The 7,203-nt window shown below is 61.1% G+C and overlaps 1 long non-coding RNA gene across 2 annotated transcripts; it reads left to right on the top strand.

Moving 5' to 3' along the window:
* Positions 1 to 2,565: 2,565 nt before the first annotated feature.
* Positions 2,566 to 6,057, top strand: LOC123333142. 2 transcript variants are annotated; one of them, XR_006550292.1, is made up of 2 exons: positions 2,566 to 2,815; positions 3,618 to 6,057. It is a non-coding gene; the product is annotated as an uncharacterized LOC123333142 (long non-coding RNA). The 2 variants fall into 2 exon arrangements; XR_006550291.1 differs by lacking the exon at positions 2,566 to 2,815 and adding an exon at positions 2,823 to 3,386.
* The last annotated feature ends 1,146 nt before the right edge of the window (positions 6,058 to 7,203 follow it).

The raw sequence follows: 7,203 nt of genomic DNA on the forward strand, positions 1-7,203 counted from the left end.
GGACTCATGCTCTGCACGAGAGGACAGGTCTCCACCAGGGAGGGAGAAGCCCTCTGGGCCCTGAAGGGTCCCCAGGATGCGGGGAGGTCCCGGGAAACTGGACCGGTCAGCTACCTGAGCCACCAAGCCTGGGCCCCCTGCCTCCGCGATGGGCAGGTTGGTCAGGGCCCAGGTGCACCCCCAGCCTGGGGCTCCCAGAAGCCAGCTCCCTGGGTGGTGAGTGGACACCCCAGGCCCCGCTGGGAACGAGGCAGGCAGGAGCCTCACCTGTCACAGCACTTGTTCGCACGCAGCCTGGGATGGTCTTGTCCTCGGAAAGGACATCAGGGGGCCTGGCCAGTGGCCCAGGCGGCTACTCATGTGCGATGTGCAGTCCATGCCCGGGGACGCATGCCCCTGGAGGCAGGCTGTCTGCCACCTGCCGGCTCTGACTCTCCACGGGGCAAACAGTGTTTCTGGGCTTTTCATGAAAAGCAGCAGCCGCATCCCTCCCGCAACTCCTGCCCTTCCCACCCCTGCCTGCCCTTCCGAAGCAGATAATCGCAATCAAGTCGTTCCTTCTCTTTGTGTTTACCTCCGTCTCTTCCACAAAACACGCTTACGCTGCTTTTCCTTGATTTTTTTTCCTTCTTAGATTATATACGTATTGATTTCCTATTATGGAGAGTGATGGTTTCATTCTCCGCCACTTCCCCTCCAAACCTGACAAGCTTCTCATAAAGGGGTTTCAACCGCCTCACCCCCCGCCCCCCCGGGCGAGACCGGGGCTCAGCCTCGCAGCCCTGTCGATATGCAAACAGCGCTCTCGGCTGTCACGTCAGCTTTATTTCCTGTAAAACGTTTTGTTGCCCTCGTGTTAATATTTCCTTTCTGTGTCTATCACCCGTTTATCAGGACGTTGGCATGAAACCTCTTTTCTGAGGAGTCAACGTGCCAGGAATTAGGGGTCCTCCTCTGCCCTCCTGGACACCCTTTCCAGAGCCTTCTAACTGCTCAGTTGGCCACCGAGGCTCCTCGCCTGGGGAGCGCCGCCCTCCCAGATGCAAGCTGCGGTCCGTGCAGCGCCTCTGGCTTTTTCCTGGGAACCGAAAATGATGCCAGCTCACATGCATGCTAAGTCACGCCAGTCGTGTCTCTTTGCAACCGGGACTGTAGCCCGACAGGCTCCTCTGTCCGTGGCATTCTCCAGGCGAGGATACTAGAGTGGGTTGCCACGCCCTTCTCCAGGGGATCTTCCCCACCCAGGGATCAAATCTGTGTCTCCTGTGACTCCTGCATGGCAGGCACAGTGTCTGCCACGGAGCCACCGGGGAAGCTCATTATAGCTGGCACGTCTGCCCTCACGTGTGAGGGGTAGTTTGACCAGAGGCAGAATTCCAGGCTGGAAACTGCTGCCCCTCGGAGGCTGGAGGCACCACTTCTCCCTGAGCCCAGGGTTGCTGCTGAGAATGGCGATATTACCCTGATTCAGGTCTTGTTAATGTCACATGACTTGCCTTCCTGTCTTTCTGAACTTAAAAAAAAGAAAAAAAGCTATTTCTTTCCATCACTGAGGTTCTGAAATTTCACAGTATTGCACTCTTGGAGCTCATCATTTTTCGGGCATCTGAGAGCTGTCTCTGGACTTTCAGACTTAAAATGCAAGTCCTTCAAACACGGGAGGAGTCCTTTCATTTGTCTGGCAACGTCGTCCTTCCGGCATCCCTGATCCTGCTCCTAGAACTTCTGCCTTCCTGACTCTGAACCCGCGGGCTGGTCTCCTCACTACCTTCACGCCCAGGCCCCTTCGTGACATCTTGGTTTGCTGTTCTGAACGGGGCGTATCCTCAGGGTCGACTCTTTCCTTTTAAGTCGTGTCTGTGCTCCCACATTTTCAGTTTCCTCCTTGTTCTCTGCAAGCCTTTACTTCTGCCCGTCCTGACCTCAGGGTGAGGCTGTCGACTCTCTGGAGACGGGACGTGTTTCTGTCTCGTCCGGTTCCCTCTGCTTAGGGGCCCAGGTCAGAACACGGGCTGGTACCCGTCTCCCTCTATTCCCCTCTGCCCACCCCCACGGCCCCCACCTCAGCTATTCTCAGGGAACCCGCGCTGTCCTTTTCAGAGGGTCGCCCTGCCGCTGGCTGCTCTGCAGGGAGGGGACGGGGTCTGAGTGTCCTCACGGGGATTCTCCACGGTCCCGCACCCCGTGCTGTGAGCACACAGGGGGCCTCGCTAGCGTCCTGTGACTCCCAGAGCCTCCGTTCTGCGAGGCACCTCCACCTGCAGATATTTCCTTGGGTCCCCGTGGGCCTGTGTGGTGAGCCCGCTTCTCGCTTCCCCTGACCCCCTCCCGCCCCGGTTCTTTTTTCTCTGTGGTCCGTGTGTCCTGCGGGCGTCACCTGGGGTGGGGGTGCTGAGACAGAAGCAGCCCCGTGTTGAAGCCTCAAGTACCAGGGGTCCTGCAGCTTCCTGGGTACATCCAACCCCCCACCCCACCCCGAGGGCCTGCTGCCCCCACACCTCCCCCCACAGGGAATCAGCTGGGACCCCCCAAGAGACCCCAGGACACTGGCCCGGGGGACCCCAGGTACCCACCCCCAGAATCGGTTTTCCTGAGCCAAGGTGCCTGCAGACCACAAATGGGGAAGATTTCTGAAGCCCATTTGATGGACGTCTCCCCACCTGCTCAGCTTTCCTGTTCTCGGGAGTGAAACCTGACGTGGCTCAGCTGAGGATGATGGGGATGATGACGGCGGTGGGTGGGGAACAGCAAGCGCGTGCCGGGCACCAGTTCCTCTGGTGAGGATGCAGATGCCCATCTGCTCTGTCCTCGGGAGGTGAGGGCTCGCCTGAGACCCACAGGGAGGGGTGGGATCTCAGCCCCACCCGGCATCGCTGACTGAGGCAGCTCTGCCTCCAATAGCTGAGTCGAGACGCCAAGGCCACCGGCTCTCTTTGCCAAGATTCTCCTGAGGCTTCTGGGCAAGTCTCCCCCGGGGGGCAGGAGGAATCAGCAGGAGCGATCAGGTCGCTGCCACTCACCTCCAGGGCTCCCTCCGCCCCCTTGCACGTCAGGCTCAGAGCACGAGCTGCGAGCTGCGAGGACATGGCCGGGTTGGGCCTGGAGGGGGCAAGCGTCCCAGGCAGAGGAGTGGGGTTTCTCCTGGAAATTCTCAGAGTGGGGATGGGCCCAGTGCTTGTTAGAGAGATGGTCCTCGGTCTGGGATCCTAAGGGACAAATGTGGGGTCTGCAGTGGTCTCTCAGCTGGACGCAAAATTGCACAGAAAAGCAGGTGATTAACATCAAACCAAAGAGCCTCCCCAGGCAGAGCCAGGAAACCGGGTGCACCAGCTGGAATTAATTCAGTTCTGTTGTCTGCGCTTGGGGCCGGCGGGGAGGGCGAGAAGGTGGGGGCCGGCGGGGCGGGGAGGGGGCAAGGGGGACGGGGGGGAGGGGCGAGGGGGGCAAAGGGGGAAGGGGGCTGGGGGGACAGGGATGGCGAGGGGGCGGGGGGAGCTGGGGGGGCGGGGAGAGCGAGGGGGTGGGGGCCGGCGGGGCCGGGCGGGGGTGCCGGCAGCGCTCGCAGGTGATGTGATTATGTTTATATATTAATTTCATCTGCCTCCTCTCACCCTCAGACAGCTTGCAGAAACAACTAAATAAGCGCTACAGGCCAGTGGCTCGGCCCGGGGCCCCTGGGTCCCACCGGGAGCCGTGCCAGCCCCCGGGGCGGTGAACCGGCTGCCCAGCAGTGGGGACGCCTCTGAGCTCAGCGAGGAGCCTTCCTCAGGGAGTACACAGTGTGGGCAGCCTGCCCCCACCCGGCCTCAGTCCCCAAGGGTGCCCCGGCCCCTCGGCACGGCACCGGAGCTCACCAGCCTGCGCCCCGGCCTACGCTCAGTCTTCCTTCTGCCTTGACCACGTCGCCCAGGACAGCTTGCTGCCCCGTGTCCCGCCATCCCTCAGACCGAAGCCCCTCTGAGGTTCTGGATGCTCTCCGCCCGCCCCCATGGACCCCTGGCACCTCACACACGGGGGCTTGTCCCCAACCTCCCAGCTCCTGCCAGGCTCTGCTCCTGTTTGCATCCTGCCGGCCCGGGGTGTGGGCTCAGCAAACCGCCGGGTGGGGCACAGGGAGGTGGCACTTGGGCACAGGGCAGAGCGGGCAGAGAGGACCAGCCAGCAGAGGACTCAGGACAGCTTCCCCGCCCGAGCCTCTGGGGCTGGCTTAAGGAAGCGAGGGCGGGTCTCTGGGCTCCCGAGCTGTAAGAGGGTTCCTGTGTGGTCCCGCCCACAGGGCGCTGCTCCGGCCACCTGGGACACTGGCACTGGTGGGTGAGGAGGGCGCGTCCGTGGGCGGGCCGCTGGACAGCCCTGGAGGGTGGTCCCCGCCGCTGCCCAGGGTGGGGGTCGGAGCCCATCCCCAGGAGGCGGCCCCCTCTGTCCACACCCACAGGGATGGGCCAGGACCCCTCCTGGCCTAGGAAGGAGGTGGCCTCCCCTCCCAGGGGATCCCTGTGTCCCCAGGACTTAGCTGGCCTGGTGCTGGGTCCACCCCCGTGTCCCCCTGTCTGTGCTATTGGGGAGCCTGGTGAGAAATGACCCTGCCGGCCCAGTGGCCGTGCTGCTCCATGCCGTCACCGCGTCCCCGCCCGGTCCTTCCCCTTCCCGGGATACAGCCTCGGAGCCGCCAAGCCCGCTGCGCATCTGTGCCCTTGAGAAGCAGCAGAGGAGAAGCCGGCTGCCCTCATTAGAGGGCTGATTAATGGCCCCAAACAGCCGGCCCCGTGAGCGGTCCCCGCCCGACGTGGCCGAGACAGGCAGCTCTTGGCATCCCATCCATCGCAGGCCTGATGGTGTGGGAGAGGTGACCGGAAGGCGAGGGCAGAGCCGGGCTGATGGACGAGGCATCCGGCGCCGTGGGCCATATGGATGGCAGAGAGGCGCAGCCTGCAGGCCTTGACCTCAGCGGAGCAGGGGACTCAGCTGAGCTTCAGAGGAACACGCCCTCGGGGCAGAGTCTCTGCGTGGACTACAGCAGCTGCCCAGCTGGCCCTGTGGTCCAGCGCCTATTGCTGTGCTGAGCCTGGCATAGCCAGTCCAGCCTGTGCCCAGCCAGGCGGTGGGGCCTCACCTCAGCCATGGAGAGGGGGCACAGGTGAGCATTGGAGGTGGCAAGAGGCGAGGTCGCGGGCAGGAGTCCCGGGGGAAGGACAGGCAGTGCGCCCCTTGTGGGTGGCTGGGTCAGACAGGAGCAAGAAGCGCTCAGTGCCTCCTGGCCTCGAGGCGGTCCTGCTCTGCTCCCCAGGCTGGCAGGGCCCCCGGGGGCGGGGGTCAGCGTGGGGTGGGGGACACGCGGGGGGCTCCGCCAGCAGGACCCTGCAGACAGCCCTGCCCCTCCGGTCTGAGCCGGGGTGACGCGGCGACTTCTCGTCAGTCGTCACAGGATGACACGGGTCCCTCCGAGCATCTGGGAGCAGGCCTCATCTCCGGAACTGTTAGCTGGGACCAAGGTCAGGAGTTGCAGGAAAAGTGCAGCTGCGGGTAGAGACGGAGTCTCACCCCAGACACAAGAACAAAGTCATCACAGTAAACCCTGAGGGTGCCCGGCGCTGGCGTGTTTGGGTAGAAATAAACTCCCCCGGTTTTCAGGAGAGGACGGTTCATCGTTTTTATCTTGTCGGACCAGAGCTTGGAGATTTTCTTAGAGAGAAGTGACTGAGCACCCAGATGAGAGCCGTGCTCTCGCGGAAAAATGAAGAGGGTGGAAGGAAAAGGCAGCAAAGCCACTCAGGGCGCCTTCCCGGGACCCGGCACAGCTGTGCAGGAGCCGAGGTTCAGCCAAGGCTCACCCACCACGCAGGGCTGACGCACCTGCAAACCAGCCTACACGGCGAGCAGGGGAATCAAGGACACTTCATGCTCAGGAAATGCTTAGGTGAAAATAAAACAGTGATTTGTATGTTGTTAGCGGCTTAATCCTCCGACTGAAACCAAAGGAGCCCATTTTCCATAACCAGATGTCCATTGTCTTGGTGTTGTCCTTCATGCCGTGCGTCAGACACTATTTCTTTCTTTTTTAGTTTAAGAAGATATAAGTTATGTATTGGCCGTACCATATGGCACGTGGGATCTTAGTTCCCCGAGCGGGGATTGAACCCGGGCCCCTGCAGTGGAAGTGTTGCACTAAGCCCTGGGCCGCCAGGGAAGCCCCAGACACTGTTTCTTGGACAGTTGGGTCCACGTGTGCTGCTCACAACAGATGGTGCTTGCGCGCGATGCCTCTGAGTGGGGGTGTGAATAATCACGCAGGCATAGGAGGTGCTGACGGGTGCCCCGCCCGCCCCCTCCTCAGGGTCTGCCTGGAAGGACAGACCGGGAGGAGGGCTGCCCACACCTGCCCGGGCGGCACCCAGAGACCTGGGCTCCTCTGTCCCAATGCTGCTTGGCAGGTGGTTGTCCCACTGGGCACCTTCCACAAAGCTGTGGTGGCCAGACAGCGTGCGGCTGCTGGAGGTAAGGTGAGCGGGGTGGGCAGCATTAATCTCATGATTGTGTATGCACACACACACACACACACTTGTGAAATCTACAGAAAGATGGGCCAGCGTCCCCAGACTCCCCCAGCCCCACCGGAGCTCCTTGGTCACCGCCTGGACCGACTGCCCGAGGGGCTGCAGCGGCTGGGTCCGCTTCCGTCCTCTCTCCTCGCGTCACACCTGCGCCCTCCAGAAGCGGCACTTTCCTCCTAGACTCTCCTTGTGCAGGAAAACCGGGCTAAGTGCCCGTCCTGCCCCTTCATCACCAATTTTTTGAGTAATAGGTCTATTCTCGGGTTTTCCCTTAAACCAACCAGCTTTTTCTTGGTGGGTGGGGGTCATTTGACATCCTGCATCTCACGTATTTAATCTGTTTTAACTGAGCGTCACTATTCCCCCCGATACTCAAAGGGCCGCATCTTTTCACCTCTTTTCACCTCATCACCAGGACGCCAGCGCAGAGGCTTTGCTGACAGTCTCTGTGCTGAAAGCAGGGCTACATCACTCTCAGGCCCAGTCTTTTTCCCACCAAGGACGACCCATCACTTACTGTCTAGAAGCCACGTAAGAGCTCCTTCCATACAGTTCAACTTCTAGGTTAGCGCGCACTTCAGTTCGTCTCTTTCATCTTTTGCTTTTTAGAATCGTCTTTCACATCAATTTACCTTTGGTTTGTAATCATGTA

The sequence above is a fragment of the Bubalus bubalis genome, chromosome 4, assembly GCF_019923935.1.
Source record: "Bubalus bubalis isolate 160015118507 breed Murrah chromosome 4, NDDB_SH_1, whole genome shotgun sequence".
In the NCBI taxonomy this organism is placed as follows: domain Eukaryota; kingdom Metazoa; phylum Chordata; class Mammalia; order Artiodactyla; family Bovidae; genus Bubalus; species Bubalus bubalis.